Source organism: Ambystoma mexicanum, chromosome 4p, assembly GCF_040938575.1.
Source record: "Ambystoma mexicanum isolate Mex_15411 chromosome 4p, UKY_AmexF1_1, whole genome shotgun sequence".
Taxonomy (NCBI): Eukaryota; Metazoa; Chordata; class Amphibia; order Caudata; family Ambystomatidae; genus Ambystoma; species Ambystoma mexicanum.
The window spans coordinates 1,038,186,599-1,038,207,975 of NC_090927.1; positions in this window are offsets into that span (position 1 = coordinate 1,038,186,599).

Genomic DNA, 21,377 nt, shown 5'->3' on the forward strand with positions numbered 1-21,377 from the left:
TTCTCATTGAAGTATGCCTCTCTGCTGCTGGTGTGCCTCCACTGATCTGTATTGATGTCGTGAAGGTATCTATGTTGATATTGTATTTGCTTCTAACTAGTGGTGGTAGTTTACAGAGTAATTTTGTTAGTGCCTTCATTCTCATTAAATTTAATTGAAAGGTTTTTCGTTTTAAGAGCATTGCACTGTCTACAACAGTTTCCAGGATTACTTTTGAGTAGTAAGGTTTAAGGGTTGAGAGTGATTTCTCCTCTCTACTTATAAGGGTCTGAAGCACTTGTGGTGAAATTATTTTTGTAAAAATACTTTTTTGGAATTCTTCCTTGTGGTGTCATTAGCATTTGCACATACTCCATTATCACTAGTGATAGTTACACTCTTTTCAGTACCTTTCAGTACCTTTATTTTCATTTTACATTTTGATTGAGGCATTACATTCTCCTTATTGGTAGGTGCTTTCGTTTTCCTTTCGTTTTCCTTTTCCTTCATTTTCCTTTGTGCCTGTACTAACTGTTCTCTTTCAACTTTATGTACGAATTTTGCGAGGGGTGCATGGCTACTTTCTATGCTTTTAGGTACAGCTGTGCTATTTTTGCAGTGTTTTCAAATGAGTTCCATTTTTGCTAGGCATTCTGTAGCAGCTGCTGGAGAAAAAAAATAAACCTGTAGGTCTGCACATTTTGTGATGTAAATGTGTCGAGCTGTACATGAATGAATGAATATGAGGGTAGGAATACAGATAGAGGTGTGTGATTGTCTAATGGTGTGTTAGTGTACGGTGGAAACATTATATTTCTATTTCGGAGTTACAATAATGCTGGCAACAAAATAACACAAAGTGAGCAACTGCTGAGGTGCACTGAGTAAGCATGAAGCAAATACCAGTGGGTTGATGCTATTGTACACCTTAATGTACAAGAACACTGCATTGTCTTAGTAAGAAGTGCACCACCACGATACCATTGCACTTGCTTTGTTGGCGGTCGACAGTAGGCTTCCTCTGGGTTGCATTTTGAAGTTGACATGGCCTGGCTTTAAGGGCAGAGGTGGTTACTGCAACTGTTAAAGAAGTTAAACCGTTACGGACTGGACCCGCAAAGGGATACCGGGGCCAATAACCGTACTGCAATTTGCGGTACCGTTATTGCCACCGTCCCCCTTCCCATTGAGCCCTATGGGGGCTCAAATGGGAATGGGGAATGGCTCTGGTGAATGGGGAATTACCGGTCCTGCCGAATTCGGAATGGACCGGTATTCGGAATTCGGAATGGACCGGTAATTGCTCCATCCACCAGACCGAAGTCGGAACGACTTTGAAGGCAGCCATGCGCTAATAGCGCTACGGCTACCTCCAACCTCGTAATGAGGCTCAATATTTTTGTTAATGGCATACTGACTGGATTTGGAGAATGCATTACATGAATAGGTAGGGGGATGTGTTGTCAGGAACACTTAGGGCCTCATTACACGGATGGGGGAGAACCATGGCGCTATTAGCGCCATGGTTCATGCCGGTAAAATACCGGCACCGCCTTGGCGGAAAGGGGAATTACTGCCCCATTCCAAGGTTGGCGGGGCGGTAATTCCCCCTTCCACCATTGCCCTTCCCCATTCCCATTTTTGGCCCGTAGGGCTCAATGGGAATGGGGAAGGCGCTAATTACGATACCGCAAATTGCGGTACCGTAATTAGCTCCCTGGGTCCCTTTGCGGGTTGGTTTTTAACGCCTGCAAAAAGCAGGCGTTAAATCCTCCAACCCGCAAAGGGACCTCGTAGTAAGGCGGTAAGGATTTACCGGTACCGGTATTTTACTGTAATCCGTGTAATGAGGCCCTTAGTGTGTAGCTTTAATTGGATGGCTTTGTGTATAATTGAGGATTTGGGTACGTGGTTGATCTGTAAGTGTATGACGTGCCGTTTAGCGAGTGTGTGCATTGGAGTAGGACTATTTACTTTTCAAATCAATTAGACCTAGTTGTGGAAGCGTGAGAAAAAGATTTGGAAATGTGTACAGCTTTCAAAGGACAATGTGTTTGTGTGTTAAATTCCATTAACTTTTCTGCACATATATGCTTCCTACATGAGTACAGCAATTATTACACTTCTTGGATTTATGTATCCACATTTATGCTTGGTATGTTTTCAATGCACACATACATTTCTTTATTTTGCCTTTCTAACTAATGTTACATTTTGTGAAGTATGCAACCTAAGTGACAGGCACCATGTTTTTATAAATGCAATGTATGTATGATATGATATGATATGATATGGTATTTATAACATACTTATACACAAGTGTTTCAAGGCACGGCGTGGCAGGGGAGGGAGAACAAAGGGAGGACAGACAACAATCCTACTAGGCCAGGTATCATTCAGATTGCATAAGTGTGTGGGAAGGGGGAAGGGGACAGTACAGTAAAAGGTAATAGATAATAACAATAAGTATATGTTACGCCCGGAAATGGCAAGTGCAGGGGTAAGTGCAGACATCAGGGGTCAAGTGCTGGTAGGGGGACTGTAGGGATACAGAAACAGTCCCCAAGCGAGGCGGTTGCCAGACAGGCAGTTCAGGTGTGTGAGATTGATGGGGGAGAGACCAGGGCTCGAGACCAGAGGGTGTCCAGGTAACCAGTGCAGTTCCGGTTACAGCCAGGGGGTCATCAGGTGAGAGGAGGAGAAAAAGCAGAGACAAAGAGAAAGGTTTTGAGGTTTTTACGGAACCGTAGATGGTTCTCCTCAAGTTTAAGGGAGGCTGGGAGGCTGTTCCAGAGGGAGGCCCCAGCCAAAGAAAGAGATCTACCACCAACTCTTTGCTTAGAAAAGCGACTGAACCTGAGGGAGTTGGAGGCGGATGAGCAGAGAGCTCGAGAAGGAAGATATTTAGGAAGAGAGAGTTGAAGGTATTGAGGCCCCGTGTCCCAGACGTCCTTGAGTACAATGCGTAGGGTGTTGAACTTAATCCTCGCAGCCACTGGGAGCCAGTGCAGAAATTTCAGTCCTGGGGAGATACGATCCCTGGGCTTGAGGCCAAGGACAAGTCTCACAGTCCTGTTCTGGATGAGTTGCAAAGGGCGGAGAGTAGCGGCAGGCAGATTTAGAAAGAGGCTGTTGCAATAATCCAGCCTAGAGAGAACCAGAGCTCTGGAGATAGTGAGCTTCTGGGGGGAGCAAAGGAAAGGAAGAATAACTCTGAGGAGCTGCAGCTGATAGTGGGACTTCTTAGAGACATTGGAGATGTGAGGAGAGAAGGACAGTGTGGAGTCGACGATGACCCTGAGGTTTTTAGCCTTGCAGGTGGGAGCAAGAAGAGGGCCAAGAGAGGCCAGCCAGAGAGCTACAGGAAAGGAGGGAGCGGGTATGCCTATGAGGAGAATCTCAGTCTTAGTGGCATTAAGGCAGAGGTCATTGGCGGCACACCACTCCTGGATAGCAGACAGACACTCAGAGATGAGAGAGGGAGAAGAGGTGGCCAAAGGTGGCACTTGGTTTAGGTTGATAGGATACATTCAGTGCTGTTTTTGTGAGATAATTTTAAGAATTTCGTATGAGATGCGTTAGTGCAGAAACAAATGTGTATCAATGTCGGAAGGAAATTGAGAGTTCCTGGTTTGGTTATTGCAAAGGCTGATATTGGTAAATGAAAACTTTCAAAATATATACCAATGAAGTTGTACTTGATGGTAGGTGATGGGAGAAAAGATAGTATGCTTTTTGAGAACGTTATGGAGTTTCAGCGGCAGATAACCTGTTCAAAGGCACTTATAACAGAGTTGTAAAAATACTGTAGAAACAATATTTATACCTGTACTTTGTGGTGATGCGTGCTGATGTGGATGAATCTGGATGCGAAAATATTGGATAGTTTCACAGAACTTTCTACTGGGATGACACAAGACTTGCACTCTGGATGTTTATCGGTACATATGGAGTGTTGTACCGAACTGCTAGTGTTACATACAGAGGTCCTGGATGTGATTGGTGGATGTGTGTGTGACTATTTAACAGTACCCAATGAGGGAGTTCTGTAAAAAATATAGTGGAAAGGGAAGAAGGACTGGTCCTGCTTTACTGAGACATGGCCCTCGCGGTACTTGGGGAAGCACACGTGTCACATCCTGCCCTTATCAGCATGCTGGCTATGGCAACGGGGCTGTAGGGATTATTCAATCATGTGCTGAGGGTGTGTTTTAAGGAAGGGGTGGTAATACTTTTTTTCATTACTCTGTGTAGTGAGACTGGCAGACATGGAGAGACGCACACTGTTGATCCTGGGTGATGCCTTTGTTTTAGACCTCCACAGGTATGCCCTGGAAAGAGACTTTAATGGCAATTTCGATGTGGAAGGAGTGGAGGCTTTGTGGTGCAGTGCCGATGTGTGCAGTTTTGGCGTTGTGCTAGCACTTTGCAGAAGTGGCCACTTTCGCAATTGTTGATGTTGTCATGCTGCTCTGTGGTGCTCTGCATTTGGGTTACATGGCTTGTTCACGTTTGTTCCATCAACTAAAGAGGTTGATGAAAGCAGTGAAGCATCTTTTTCCCACTGCGAAGGTGGTTTTCTCATCCATACAACGAAGAAGAGTATGGGACTATCCCAATGTGCTGTTTCCCCAGCCAGAGGTTGGAAGGTGTCTTATGAACAGAAGCATGTGTGATATTCTGTGCGCTGTTGTGCTGTTCTTCTGTAACAATGACTTCAATGATTCTTGAAGTGTGAACCTATATGATAGAAATTACATTTTTTTGTCCACCATTGGAAATGGTATTTTGTTTCACCATCTACAGGATGTGTTGAAGAAGTTATTGTAAGAATTTGAGGAGGAGAAGAAAACACAACCCCCTATAAAAAAACAGAAAAAAGGTGTTTGTTTACAAGCACCAAAAGAAAAGAAAAAAGGGGCTCTTTTCAGAGCCACCACTAAAGACGAAATCCTTTACCCTGGTTGAAATGTGTTCACCCACTCCCATTCACAACACGATATGTCTGCGAATATCGCACATTTTCAGGAATGCACTTGCCACATCCGGGGCTTTTGAGGATGCCAAGCATGGAAATGGGACTGTGGATGCTAAGGGATTGTGCAATAGGGTTTCTGGGTGTGGTGTGTACGCAGAGACTGTTATAGAAGGTGTATTTGTAGAGATGAATGCAGAAGCATATGATTATGGCTGTATGTTTCAAGAGGCAGAGTGTCTGGAATTTGGGGGAGTGCTAGATACATTGGTTGAAAGTGATTGCAAAACAATGTGCAGTGGATGCTCATTTTGGATTCTATCATGTGGATGTGCACTGGTATGGAGTACATGCAATGGAGTGGCTGATTTTGGTTCCTCTTTGTGCCACTTTGGTATCGCGCGATCATCCAGACATTATCATTCTTCATTGTAGAGGGAAAGGTTTAGCACATGTTACTGGAATTTGTCTGCAGTTTGCGATGAAGGAGGCTCTTGGCCAGGTCATGCGTATGTTTCCGAACTCCTGCAAAATATGTTGTCACATTATGCAGACACAGATGTGGCTGCGTTCTTCTTGCTTTGGTCTGCAAATGGAGAAAGCGAGTGACATTGTCAAGAAAGCTATTTGTGCGTTTTTCTGACATGTGGCCATGTCCTACTTGCACAATGGAAATATTACGTTTAATAGCACAAACATTTTTCCCACAAATGGCATTCATTTTACTGATTCTGGTAATCAGGTTTTTCTGCGACCTACCCAAAATGCATGGCTGCCCTTTTTGGAATTACAGCAAGCTTTTTTCGAGTAGGTGTAGCGCACTTCAACCCAACAAACCACAACCAAATATGAAAAAAGCCTCTTTTTACAGCCATCCCTTTCTACCCAAAACGACTGCAATGTTTTTCACAGAGCCACGCCTCCCAATATTTACAGCACAATCTGTGGAGCGTATAAGCTGCGTGCCGGCCTGCAACCTTTCATTGGCAATTTAATTTTTGATCTCTGAAAGGAGCCTTTTTTTTCTTTTTTACTTTTTCCATTGTTTTGTATCATTCTTGGTCTTGTAACACATGACAAAGAAGGCAAAGAAGTGAAGGGAGGGTACGGTTTGGGCACCACCCACAAGGATAAGATAGGGCAAGTGCATAGAGAGGAAGATGTTGGGTGGCCCTCATTTAAGTAGGCAGCAGTCATTGTCATGCTCACGGACCGAGCGTTTGCAAGCACTTCAAAGTTGCTCCCCCCTGCAGAGTACTGCGTCACAGTACATGCACAATACAATGACCTTTGACAGGTAAAGGTCTGCTGCGCAGCATATGGTTTGCAAGGATGCTTTAGGGAATCACTGCCCTACAGGAGTGTCCATGGTGTTGGCAGGAGCAGATGCAGAGAATGCTGTAGAGGAAAGTAACCTACTGCATTGTTTGAAGGGCAGTACCCTGCGCACTGCTACCTTGTGTTTTGATCTGAGGTATCGTCGTGTGGAGGTGGTGCAGTAGCATAACAAGCCAGGTTTTCTGCACCTGAGTAAGTGCATCTCACCTGGTTAGCACGACATTTTGGCATGTCTCCTACTCTGGTAAACAGATTCCACACCCAGCAGTCACGCTGGCTGCAGACATTAGGGATTTGCTCAACTTCATGCTCGTTCTCCTCTGCATCCCTATCTAGATCTACACGCCTGTTCCTTTGTCCAGGCTCTTCAGAAGGAGTTGGTGGTGGTGAGGGCGACGATATGGGTGCTGCTGGCATAGAGGCAGCAACCATGGTTGCCATTAGTTGTAAAGGTAATATAGCACAGCAGAATTGCTCTGAAAGCAATTCCAGCTCAAGGCATGTTTGCCTGCTACTCTACTCTGAAAAGCCAAAAACAGAATGCGGAGCAGCTCTGGGTTGTGGCCTTTTGTAGAGTGCTGTGGAGGCCTTGCAACCAGAAAAGAGGCCTAAATCATTCAAACAAATAGTGCAATGGCACACTGTGGGATGTTTTTAAGTGTGTACTTTCACAATAACACTACAGACATTGCAGAACACAGTACTTTTCCGATGTTTGAGAGCCCAGATCATGTACCGGAAATAAGGGCACACGTGCAGTGTGGAAGCAGTCCCATAGTGATGTAGCGATTGCTCTCAAATGAGTTTGACTGTCCATAGGACGCATATTGGGCGGAATACGTTGTGCACTTGTGCGTAAGTGTGCTACGTACAGGGCTGGGCTCCCCGGACTCATAAAAAGTGCAACATATGTGCGGTGCTCATTTTCACACAAGTTGGGTGTCTGTAGGCTACAACAAGTGCAATGTTTGTGTGCACAGTTGTCCGTAGGACGTGGGTGGATGCCTCCATCTACTGAAAGTACATTCATCTTTTTCCTACCATGCTGTACACATACATGCCAACATTCTATGACCAAAAATGTGTAGGAATCTTAACAATTAAAAAATAGTAATTAGCATAATGATAAGATCCCAGGAAATGATGTCACAACAGCTAGACCTTATGAAACGACAGGAGATGACATCACAGGAAATTGTGTCATGAGAACTTTGAACTTACAACATCACAGGAAATGAATTAACTTGCCATATGACCTTGAAGAGATCGCAGGAAAGGACTGCCGGTCCTCTGACCCAACATGAGAAAGAAATGTACCAAATGTATGAGCTGTGAGCACTGTGACCAGCTTAGTCCTCATTAAGACATATTTTTCTTTTCAAACATCCAATGAGGTTATAACACTCTGTATACCTGAAGTTAAGTGATGGCCACAAGGGCAAAAGCAGATTGTAAAGTCATGAGGTAGTTGCTGAGGGCCTCTCTGCGCCTCATGGCCACTTTCCACTAAAGAGTGGAAAGTCCCTTATGCCATCCCTACTTTTTACACATGAATTGCCAAATATTTTTTTGAACATTTGAACCTATGGCAGTGTGAAAAGACAATGAGGTGATACTTCTGTATAACCAAAGTGAAGTGACAGCTACAAAGGCTCCAGCAAATTCAGCTTGTAAGACGAGCACTGCAAAGCACACATTTAAACCCCCAAAATGAAAGTAATATAGAGAGAAATATATTGCTGTGTTATGAGACTGCTGGCTGAGAACATAGGACAGTTGCTGTCCCCCACCCAGTCAGGCTCAGGGCTCCTTTCGACTGAAAGAGTGGAAAGGCCCTGATGTTGTAGTGAAACAGAGTATTGGCTCAGAGCTTTGCAGAAACAGTATGCATGGAAGAGCTCAGACAGGCAGCTCTGAGATGCACAGGATGTTTGTGGTCGGAGCTGCTACAGGAGTCTTCAACTTTTGCATCTACAGATGTTTTGGACTACAAATCCCAATATCAGAGTGTCAGAGAAAGCTTCACAATAGTGAGAGTGACATTGCACAAACACAACACAGCAAGGGCCCGATTCATGGAATATTTGCACTGATCAAAGTCAGGGCACATGGTTCTTTTTGCAGTACTAAATGACTTTGCACTGACTTTACACCACAAAAATAAACATTGCACAATTCCATGAATAAGGGTTTGTGTGAGCAGTGTGAAGTTACTTTTAAGCAATGCGAACTCACTTTGAACCATGCAAAATGTGAATGAATCAGCCACCAAGTTCTGCTTAAAAAGTAACAGGAGTTGAAAAAACTATTCTGTCTGACATTACGTTACCAGGTATCTGAAATATTTGTAGACTTGTTAAAAAATGAGTTTATGTGGTGCTAGAGTTCAATCACTTTCCACGTCTGATACGAAATCTACTTTTCAAATGCATTTTAGACTGCTTTGTCATGGAAGCCAACATGCCCCAAAACATAAGCATTGCTACTTCACATTTCCATTTTTGGGTGGCCCTGAAAAATTCAACCGTGAATGTAAACTTTGTCAAAAATTCAACATTATAGCAGTGTATATATTATTGGTAGGAGGTAATTATAATAGCTATTACAAAGCGTGGGCAGGGAGCTGGACACGTATTGGGAATGAAAGCCCTTGGGCCTCATTACAACCCAGGCGTTAAGGGGTTAACGGCGCCGTAAAAGGTGTCGGCGCCGTTAAACCCTTAACGCCTGATTACGAGGTCCCTTTGCGGGTTGCACTTTAACGCCTGCTTTTAGCAGGTGTTAAAAAACCAACCCGCAAAGGGACCTAGGAGCTAATTACGGCACCGTAATTTACGGTGCCGTAATTAGCACCTTCCCCATTCCCATTGAGCCCTATGGGGCAAAAATGGGAATGGGGAAGGGCCATGGCGGCATGGGGAATTACCACCCCGCCAACCTCGGAATGGGGTGGTAATTCCCCATTCCGCCATGGCGGAGTCGGTAAGTTACTGACATGGACCATGGTGCTACTAGCACCATGGTCCAACGCCTGGGTCGTAATGAGGCCCCGTGAGTTTAACTCGCCTCAATGACCTCTCTGTTGCCTCCTTCTTGCCTGTCAACAAAGCAACCGAAACTAGGTTGCTATAGTACCAAATCGAATGTATATATCCAACGTCTAATGCAAAAAGCACAAAGAAGTTGTGCAGTGGTGCTGCCATATGTCTGAATTCTGAACACGGGCAACGGGTTCTCGCAGCATTGAACTGCAGCATAATTTATTACATCTTTCACACCAAAAAACTGGTAATTGTAAGTCTTCAAATATAGCAATATGTGGATCAAAGGCAAAGTATGGTCACTTGATGGCACAGCATTAGATGTAGCAACAGCATTCACAGAGATGATTACATTCTGAAATACAAGAATGCTTTCAACAAGGAGAAACACTATGTTCATTAGGTTGTGCAAGAAGATAATTAATCAGGCAGCCCCACGCGGCCACAATACCTTTGAAACAACCACTGATATTCTTTGAGATCCGAAGATTCTGCTATTTATTTAGTTGTCCTTAGGTTTAGTTGTATACGATACCATTGCACTTGCTTTGTTGGCGGTCGACAGTAGGCTTCCTCTGGGTTGCATTTTGAAGTTGACATGGCCTGGCTTTAAGGGCAGAGGTGGTTACTGCAACTGTTAAAGAAGTTAAACCGTTACGGACTGGACCCGCAAAGGGATACCGGGGCCAATAACGGTACTGCAATTTGCGGTACCGTTATTGCCACCGTCCCCCTTCCCATTGAGCCCTATGGGGGCTCAAATGGGAATGGGGAATGGCTCTGGTGAATGGGGAATTACCGGTCCTGCCGAATTCGGAATGGACCGGTATTCGGAATTCGGAATGGACCGGTAATTGCTCCATCCACCAGACCGAAGTCGGAACGACTTTGAAGGCAGCCATGCGCTAATAGCGCTACGGCTACCTCCAACCTCGTAATGAGGCTCAATATTTTTGTTAATGGCATACTGACTGGATTTGGAGAATGCATTACATGAATAGGTAGGGGGATGTGTTGTCAGGAACACTTAGGGCCTCATTACACGGATGGGGGAGAACCATGGCGCTATTAGCGCCATGGTTCATGCCGGTAAAATACCGGCACCGCCTTGGCGGAAAGGGGAATTACTGCCCCATTCCAAGGTTGGCGGGGCGGTAATTCCCCCTTCCACCATTGCCCTTCCCCATTCCCATTTTTGGCCCGTAGGGCTCAATGGGAATGGGGAAGGCGCTAATTACGATACCGCAAATTGCGGTACCGTAATTAGCTCCCTGGGTCCCTTTGCGGGTTGGTTTTTAACGCCTGCAAAAAGCAGGCGTTAAATCCTCCAACCCACAAAGGGACCTCGTAGTAAGGCGGTAAGGATTTACCGGTACCGGTATTTTACTGTAATCCGTGTAATGAGGCCCTTAGTGTGTAGCTTTAATTGGATGGCTTTGTGTATAATTGAGGATTTGGGTACGTGGTTGATCTGTAAGTGTATGACGTGCCGTTTAGCGAGTGTGTGCATTGGAGTAGGACTATTTACTTTTCAAATCAATTAGACCTAGTTGTGGAAGCGTGAGAAAAAGATTTGGAAATGTGTACAGCTTTCAAAGGACAATGTGTTTGTGTGTTAAATTCCATTAACTTTTCTGCACATATATGCTTCCTACATGAGTACAGCAATTATTACACTTCTTGGATTTATGTATCCACATTTATGCTTGGTATGTTTTCAATGCACACATACATTTCTTTATTTTGCCTTTCTAACTAATGTTACATTTTGTGAAGTATGCAACCTAAGTGACAGGCACCATGTTTTTATAAATGCAATGTATGTATGATATGATATGATATGATATGGTATTTATAACATACTTATACACAAGTGTTTCAAGGCACGGCGTGGCAGGGGAGGGAGAACAAAGGGAGGACAGACAACAATCCTACTAGGCCAGGTATCATTCAGATTGCATAAGTGTGTGGGAAGGGGGAAGGGGACAGTACAGTAAAAGGTAATAGATAATAACAATAAGTATATGTTACGCCCGGAAATGGCAAGTGCAGGGGTAAGTGCAGACATCAGGGGTCAAGTGCTGGTAGGGGGACTGTAGGGATACAGAAACAGTCCCCAAGCGAGGCGGTTGCCAGACAGGCAGTTCAGGTGTGTGAGATTGATGGGGGAGAGACCAGGGCTCGAGACCAGAGGGTGTCCAGGTAACCAGTGCAGTTCCGGTTACAGCCAGGGGGTCATCAGGTGAGAGGAGGAGAAAAAGCAGAGACAAAGAGAAAGGTTTTGAGGTTTTTACGGAACCGTAGATGGTTCTCCTCAAGTTTAAGGGAGGCTGGGAGGCTGTTCCAGAGGGAGGCCCCAGCCAAAGAAAGAGATCTACCACCAACTCTTTGCTTAGAAAAGCGACTGAACCTGAGGGAGTTGGAGGCGGATGAGCAGAGAGCTCGAGAAGGAAGATATTTAGGAAGAGAGAGTTGAAGGTATTGAGGCCCCGTGTCCCAGACGTCCTTGAGTACAATGCGTAGGGTGTTGAACTTAATCCTCGCAGCCACTGGGAGCCAGTGCAGAAATTTCAGTCCTGGGGAGATACGATCCCTGGGCTTGAGGCCAAGGACAAGTCTCACAGTCCTGTTCTGGATGAGTTGCAAAGGGCGGAGAGTAGCGGCAGGCAGATTTAGAAAGAGGCTGTTGCAATAATCCAGCCTAGAGAGAACCAGAGCTCTGGAGATAGTGAGCTTCTGGGGGGAGCAAAGGAAAGGAAGAATAACTCTGAGGAGCTGCAGCTGATAGTGGGACTTCTTAGAGACATTGGAGATGTGAGGAGAGAAGGACAGTGTGGAGTCGACGATGACCCTGAGGTTTTTAGCCTTGCAGGTGGGAGCAAGAAGAGGGCCAAGAGAGGCCAGCCAGAGAGCTACAGGAAAGGAGGGAGCGGGTATGCCTATGAGGAGAATCTCAGTCTTAGTGGCATTAAGGCAGAGGTCATTGGCGGCACACCACTCCTGGATAGCAGACAGACACTCAGAGATGAGAGAGGGAGAAGAGGTGGCCAAAGGTGGCACTTGGTTTATGTTGATAGGATACATTCAGTGCTGTTTTTGTGAGATAATTTTAAGAATTTTGTATGAGATGCGTTAGTGCAGAAACAAATGTGTATCAATGTCGGAAGGAAATTGAGAGTTCCTGGTTTGGTTATTGCAAAGGCTGATATTGGTAAATGAAAACTTTCAAAATATATACCAATGAAGTTGTACTTGATGGTAGGTGATGGGAGAAAAGATAGTATGCTTTTTGAGAACGTTATGGAGTTTCAGCGGCAGATAACCTGTTCAAAGGCACTTATAACAGAGTTGTAAAAATACTGTAGAAACAATATTTATACCTGTACTTTGTGGTGATGCGTGCTGATGTGGATGAATCTGGATGCGAAAATATTGGATAGTTTCACAGAACTTTCTACTGGGATGACACAAGACTTGCACTCTGGATGTTTATCGGTACATATGGAGTGTTGTACCGAACTGCTAGTGTTACATACAGAGGTCCTGGATGTGATTGGTGGATGTGTGTGTGACTATTTAACAGTACCCAATGAGGGAGTTCTGTAAAAAATATAGTGGAAAGGGAAGAAGGACTGGTCCTGCTTTACTGAGACATGGCCCTCGCGGTACTTGGGGAAGCACACGTGTCACATCCTGCCCTTATCAGCATGCTGGCTATGGCAACGGGGCTGTAGGGATTATTCAATCATGTGCTGAGGGTGTGTTTTAAGGAAGGGGTGGTAATACTTTTTTTCATTACTCTGTGTAGTGAGACTGGCAGACATGGAGAGACGCACACTGTTGATCGTGGGTGATGCCTTTGTTTTAGACCTCCACAGGTATGCCCTGGAAAGAGACTTTAATGGCAATTTCGATGTGGAAGGAGTGGAGGCTTTGTGGTGCAGTGCCGATGTGTGCAGTTTTGGCGTTGTGCTAGCACTTTGCAGAAGTGGCCACTTTCGCAATTGTTGATGTTGTCATGCTGCTCTGTGGTGCTCTGCATTTGGGTTACATGGCTTGTTCACGTTTGTTCCATCAACTAAAGAGGTTGATGAAAGCAGTGAAGCATCTTTTTCCCACTGCGAAGGTGGTTTTCTCATCCATACAACGAAGAAGAGTATGGGACTATCCCAATGTGCTGTTTCCCCAGCCAGAGGTTGGAAGGTGTCTTATGAACAGAAGCATGTGTGATATTCTGTGCGCTGTTGTGCTGTTCTTCTGTAACAATGACTTCAATGATTCTTGAAGTGTGAACCTATATGATAGAAATTACATTTTTTTGTCCACCATTGGAAATGGTATTTTGTTTCACCATCTACAGGATGTGTTGAAGAAGTTATTGTAAGAATTTGAGGAGGAGAAGAAAACACAACCCCCTATAAAAAAACAGAAAAAAGGTGTTTGTTTACAAGCACCAAAAGAAAAGAAAAAAGGGGCTCTTTTCAGAGCCACCACTAAAGACGAAATCCTTTACCCTGGTTGAAATGTGTTCACCCACTCCCATTCACAACACGATATGTCTGCGAATATCGCACATTTTCAGGAATGCACTTGCCACATCCAGGGCTTTTGAGGATGCCAAGCATGGAAATGGGACTGTGGATGCTAAGGGATTGTGCAATAGGGTTTCTGGGTGTGGTGTGTACGCAGAGACTGTTATAGAAGGTGTATTTGTAGAGAGGAATGCAGAAGCATATGATTATGGCTGTATGTTTCAAGAGGCAGAGTGTCTGGAATTTGGGGGAGTGCTAGATACATTGGTTGAAAGTGATTGCAAAACAATGTGCAGTGGATGCTCATTTTGGATTCTATCATGTGGATGTGCACTGGTATGGAGTACATGCAATGGAGTGGCTGATTTTGGTTCCTCTTTGTGCCACTTTGGTATCGCGCGATCATCCAGACATTATCATTCTTCATTGTAGAGGGAAAGGTTTAGCACATGTTACTGGAATTTGTCTGCAGTTTGCGATGAAGGAGGCTCTTGGCCAGGTCATGCGTATGTTTCCGAACTCCTGCAAAATATGTTGTCACATTATGCAGACACAGATGTGGCTGCGTTCTTCTTGCTTTGGTCTGCAAATGGAGAAAGCGAGTGACATTGTCAAGAAAGCTATTTGTGCGTTTTTCTGACATGTGGCCATGTCCTACTTGCACAATGGAAATATTACGTTTAATAGCACAAACATTTTTCCCACAAATGGCATTCATTTTACTGATTCTGGTAATCAGGTTTTTCTGCGACCTACCCAAAATGCATGGCTGCCCTTTTTGGAATTACAGCAAGCTTTTTTCGAGTAGGTGTAGCGCACTTCAACCCAACAAACCACAACCAAATATGAAAAAAGCCTCTTTTTACAGCCATCCCTTTCTACCCAAAACGACTGCAATGTTTTTCACAGAGCCACGCCTCCCAATATTTACAGCACAATCTGTGGAGCGTATAAGCTGCGTGCCGGCCTGCAACCTTTCATTGGCAATTTAATTTTTGATCTCTGAAAGGAGCCTTTTTTTTCTTTTTTACTTTTTCCATTGTTTTGTATCATTCTTGGTCTTGTAACACATGACAAAGAAGGCAAAGAAGTGAAGGGAGGGTACGGTTTGGGCACCACCCACAAGGATAAGATAGGGCAAGTGCATAGAGAGGAAGATGTTGGGTGGCCCTCATTTAAGTAGGCAGCAGTCATTGTCATGCTCACGGACCGAGCGTTTGCAAGCACTTCAAAGTTGCTCCCCCCTGCAGAGTACTGCGTCACAGTACATGCACAATACAATGACCTTTGACAGGTAAAGGTCTGCTGCGCAGCATATGGTTTGCAAGGATGCTTTAGGGAATCACTGCCCTACAGGAGTGTCCATGGTGTTGGCAGGAGCAGATGCAGAGAATGCTGTAGAGGAAAGTAACCTACTGCATTGTTTGAAGGGCAGTACCCTGCGCACTGCTACCTTGTGTTTTGATCTGAGGTATCGTCGTGTGGAGGTGGTGCAGTAGCATAACAAGCCAGGTTTTCTGCACCTGAGTAAGTGCATCTCACCTGGTTAGCACGACATTTTGGCATGTCTCCTACTCTGGTAAACAGATTCCACACCCAGCAGTCACGCTGGCTGCAGACATTAGGGATTTGCTCAACTTCATGCTCGTTCTCCTCTGCATCCCTATCTAGATCTACACGCCTGTTCCTTTGTCCAGGCTCTTCAGAAGGAGTTGGTGGTGGTGAGGGCGACGATATGGGTGCTGCTGGCATAGAGGCAGCAACCATGGTTGCCATTAGTTGTAAAGGTAATATAGCACAGCAGAATTGCTCTGAAAGCAATTCCAGCTCAAGGCATGTTTGCCTGCTACTCTACTCTGAAAAGCCAAAAACAGAATGCGGAGCAGCTCTGGGTTGTGGCCTTTTGTAGAGTGCTGTGGAGGCCTTGCAACCAGAAAAGAGGCCTAAATCATTCAAACAAATAGTGCAATGGCACACTGTGGGATGTTTTTAAGTGTGTACTTTCACAATAACACTACAGACATTGCAGAACACAGTACTTTTCCGATGTTTGAGAGCCCAGATCATGTACCGGAAATAAGGGCACACGTGCAGTGTGGAAGCAGTCCCATAGTGATGTAGCGATTGCTCTCAAATGAGTTTGACTGTCCATAGGACGCATATTGGGCGGAATACGTTGTGCACTTGTGCGTAAGTGTGCTACGTACAGGGCTGGGCTCCCCGGACTCATAAAAAGTGCAACATATGTGCGGTGCTCATTTTCACACAAGTTGGGTGTCTGTAGGCTACAACAAGTGCAATGTTTGTGTGCACAGTTGTCCGTAGGACGTGGGTGGATGCCTCCATCTACTGAAAGTACATTCATCTTTTTCCTACCATGCTGTACACATACATGCCAACATTCTATGACCAAAAATGTGTAGGAATCTTAACAATTAAAAAATAGTAATTAGCATAATGATAAGATCCCAGGAAATGATGTCACAACAGCTAGACCTTATGAAACGACAGGAGATGACATCACAGGAAATTGTGTCATGAGAACTTTGAACTTACAACATCACAGGAAATGAATTAACTTGCCATATGACCTTGAAGAGATCGCAGGAAAGGACTGCCGGTCCTCTGACCCAACATGAGAAAGAAATGTACCAAATGTATGAGCTGTGAGCACTGTGACCAGCTTAGTCCTCATTAAGACATATTTTTCTTTTCAAACATCCAATGAGGTTATAACACTCTGTATACCTGAAGTTAAGTGATGGCCACAAGGGCAAAAGCAGATTGTAAAGTCATGAGGTAGTTGCTGAGGGCCTCTCTGCGCCTCATGGCCACTTTCCACTAAAGAGTGGAAAGTCCCTTATGCCATCCCTACTTTTTACACATGAATTGCCAAATATTTTTTTGAACATTTGAACCTATGGCAGTGTGAAAAGACAATGAGGTGATACTTCTGTATAACCAAAGTGAAGTGACAGCTACAAAGGCTCCAGCAAATTCAGCTTGTAAGACGAGCACTGCAAAGCACACATTTAAACCCCCAAAATGAAAGTAATATAGAGAGAAATATATTGCTGTGTTATGAGACTGCTGGCTGAGAACATAGGACAGTTGCTGTCCCCCACCCAGTCAGGCTCAGGGCTCCTTTCGACTGAAAGAGTGGAAAGGCCCTGATGTTGTAGTGAAACAGAGTATTGGCTCAGAGCTTTGCAGAAACAGTATGCATGGAAGAGCTCAGACAGGCAGCTCTGAGATGCACAGGATGTTTGTGGTCGGAGCTGCTACAGGAGTCTTCAACTTTTGCATCTACAGATGTTTTGGACTACAAATCCCAATATCAGAGTGTCAGAGAAAGCTTCACAATAGTGAGAGTGACATTGCACAAACACAACACAGCAAGGGCCCGATTCATGGAATATTTGCACTGATCAAAGTCAGGGCACATGGTTCTTTTTGCAGTACTAAATGACTTTGCACTGACTTTACACCACAAAAATAAACATTGCACAATTCCATGAATAAGGGTTTGTGTGAGCAGTGTGAAGTTACTTTTAAGCAATGCGAACTCACTTTGAACCATGCAAAATGTGAATGAATCAGCCACCAAGTTCTGCTTAAAAAGTAACAGGAGTTGAAAAAACTATTCTGTCTGACATTACGTTACCAGGTATCTGAAATATTTGTAGACTTGTTAAAAAATGAGTTTATGTGGTGCTAGAGTTCAATCACTTTCCACGTCTGATACGAAATCTACTTTTCAAATGCATTTTAGACTGCTTTGTCATGGAAGCCAACATGCCCCAAAACATAAGCATTGCTACTTCACATTTCCATTTTTGGGTGGCCCTGAAAAATTCAACCGTGAATGTAAACTTTGTCAAAAATTCAACATTATAGCAGTGTATATATTATTGGTAGGAGGTAATTATAATAGCTATTACAAAGCGTGGGCAGGGAGCTGGACACGTATTGGGAATGAAAGCCCTTGGGCCTCATTACAACCCAGGCGTTAAGGGGTTAACGGCGCCGTAAAAGGTGTCGGCGCCGTTAAACCCTTAACGCCTGATTACGAGGTCCCTTTGCGGGTTGCACTTTAACGCCTGCTTTTAGCAGGTGTTAAAAAACCAACCCGCAAAGGGACCTAGGAGCTAATTACGGCACCGTAATTTACGGTGCCGTAATTAGCACCTTCCCCATTCCCATTGAGCCCTATGGGGCAAAAATGGGAATGGGGAAGGGCCATGGCGGCATGGGGAATTACCACCCCGCCAACCTCGGAATGGGGTGGTAATTCCCCATTCCGCCATGGCGGAGTCGGTAAGTTACTGACATGGACCATGGTGCTACTAGCACCATGGTCCAACGCCTGGGTCGTAATGAGGCCCCGTGAGTTTAACTCGCCTCAATGACCTCTCTGTTGCCTCCTTCTTGCCTGTCAACAAAGCAACCGAAACTAGGTTGCTATAATACCAAATCGAATGTATATATCCAACGTCTAATGCAAAAAGCACAAAGAAGTTGTGCAGTGGTGCTGCCATATGTCTGAATTCTGAACACGGGCAACGGGTTCTCGCAGCATTGAACTGCAGCATAATTTATTACATCTTTCACACCAAAAAACTGGTAATTGTAAGTCTTCAAATATAGCAATATGTGGATCAAAGGCAAAGTATGGTCACTTGATGGCACAGCATTAGATGTAGCAACAGCATTCACAGAGATGATTACATTCTGAAATACAAGAATGCTTTCAACAAGGAGAAACACTATGTTCATTAGGTTGTGCAAGAAGATAATTAATCAGGCAGCCCCACGCGGCCACAATACCTTTGAAACAACCACTGATATTCTTTGAGATCCGAAGATTCTGCTATTTATTTAGTTGTCCTTAGGTTTAGTTGTATACGATACCATTGCACTTGCTTTGTTGGCGGTCGACAGTAGGCTTCCTCTGGGTTGCATTTTGAAGTTGACATGGCCTGGCTTTAAGGGCAGAGGTGGTTACTGCAACTGTTAAAGAAGTTAAACCGTTACGGACTGGACCCGCAAAGGGATACCGGGGCCAATAACGGTACTGCAATTTGCGGTACCGTTATTGCCACCGTCCCCCTTCCCATTGAGCCCTATGGGGGCTCAAATGGGAATGGGGAATGGCTCTGGTGAATGGGGAATTACCGGTCCTGCCGAATTAGGAATGGACCGGTATTCGGAATTCGGAATGGACCGGTAATTGCTCCATCCACCAGACCGAAGTCGGAACGACTTTGAAGGCAGCCATGCGCTAATAGCGCTACGGCTACCTCCAACCTCGTAATGAGGCTCAATATTTTTGTTAATGGCATACTGACTGGATTTGGAGAATGCATTACATGAATAGGTAGGGGGATGTGTTGTCAGGAACACTTAGGGCCTCATTACACGGATGGGGGAGAACCATGGCGCTATTAGCGCCATGGTTCATGCCGGTAAAATACCGGCACCGCCTTGGCGGAAAGGGGAATTACTGCCCCATTCCAAGGTTGGCGGGGCGGTAATTCCCCCTTCCTCCATTGCCCTTCCCCATTCCCATTTTTGGCCCGTAGGGCTCAATGGGAATGGGGAAGGCGCTAATTACGATACCGCAAATTGCGGTACCGTAATTAGCTCCCTGGGTCCCTTTGCGGGTTGGTTTTTAACGCCTGCAAAAAGCAGGCGTTAAATCCTCCAACCCGCAAAGGGACCTCGTAGTAAGGCGGTAAGGATTTACCGGTACCGGTATTTTACTGTAATCCGTGTAATGAGGCCCTTAGTGTGTAGCTTTAATTGGATGGCTTTGTGTATAATTGAGGATTTGGGTACGTGGTTGATCTGTAAGTGTATGACGTGCCGTTTAGCGAGTGTGTGCATTGGAGTAGGACTATTTACTTTTCAAATCAATTAGACCTAGTTGTGGAAGCGTGAGAAAAAGATTTGGAAATGTGTACAGCTTTCAAAGGACAATGTGTTTGTGTGTTAAATTCCATTAACTTTTCTGCACATATATGCTTCCTACATGAGTACAGCAATTATTACACTTCTTGGATTTATGTATCCACATTTATGCTTGGTATGTTTTCAATGCACACATACATTTCTTTATTTTGCCTTTCTAACTAATGTTACATTTTGTGAAGTATGCAACCTAAGTGACAGGCACCATGTTTTTATAAATGCAATGTATGTATGATATGATATGATATGATATGGTATTTTATAACATACTTATACACAAGTGTTTCAAGGCACGGCGTGGCAGGGGAGGGAGAACAAAGGGAGGACAGACAACAATCCTACTAGGCCAGGTATCATTCAGATTGCATAAGTGTGTGGGAAGGGGAAGGGGACAGTACAGTAAAAGGTAATAGATAATAACAATAAGTATATGTTACGCCCGGAAATGGCAAGTGCAGGGGTAAGTGCAGACATCAGGGGTCAAGTGCTGGTAGGGGGACTGTAGGGATACAGAAACAGTCCCCAAGCGAGGCGGTTGCCAGACAGGCAGTTCAGGTGTGTGAGATTGATGGGGGAGAGACCAGGGCTCGAGACCAGAGGGTGTCCAGGTAACCAGTGCAGTTCCGGTTACAGCCAGGGGGTCATCAGGTGAGAGGAGGAGAAAAAGCAGAGACAAAGAGAAAGGTTTTGAGGTTTTTACGGAACCGTAGATGGTTCTCCTCAAGTTTAAGGGAGGCTGGGAGGCTGTTCCAGAGGGAGGCCCCAGCCAAAGAAAGAGATCTACCACCAACTCTTTGCTTAGAAAAGCGACTGAACCTGAGGGAGTTGGAGGCGGATGAGCAGAGAGCTCGAGAAGGAAGATATTTAGGAAGAGAGAGTTGAAGGTTATTGAGGCCCCGTGTCCCAGACGTCCCTTGAGTACAATGCGTAGGGTGTTGAACTTAATCCTCGCAGCCACTGGGAGCCAGTGCAGAAATTTCAGTCCTGGGGAGATACGATCCCTGGGCTTGAGGCCAAGGACAAGTCTCACAGTCCTGTTCTGGATGAGTTGCAAAGGGCGGAGAGTAGCGGCAGGCAGATTTAGAAAGAGGCTGTTGCAATAATCCAGCCTAGAGAGAACCAGAGCTCTGGAGATAGTGAGCTTCTGGGGGGAGCAAAGGAAAGGAAGAATAACTCTGAGGAGCTGCAGCTGATAGTGGGACTTCTTAGAGACATTGGAGATGTGAGGAGAGAAGGACAGTGTGGAGTCGACGATGACCCTGAGGTTTTTAGCCTTGCAGGTGGGAGCAAGAAGAGGGCCAAGAGAGGCCAGCCAGAGAGCTACAGGAAAGGAGGGAGCGGGTATGCCTATGAGGAGAATCTCAGTCTTAGTGGCATTAAGGGCAGAGGTCATTGGCGGCACACCACTCCTGGATAGCAGACAGACACTCAGAGATGAGAGAGGGAGAAGAGGTGGCCAAAGGTGGCACTTGGTTTATGTTGATAGGATTACATTCAGTTGCTGTTTTTGTGAGATAATTTTAAGAATTTTGTATGAGATGC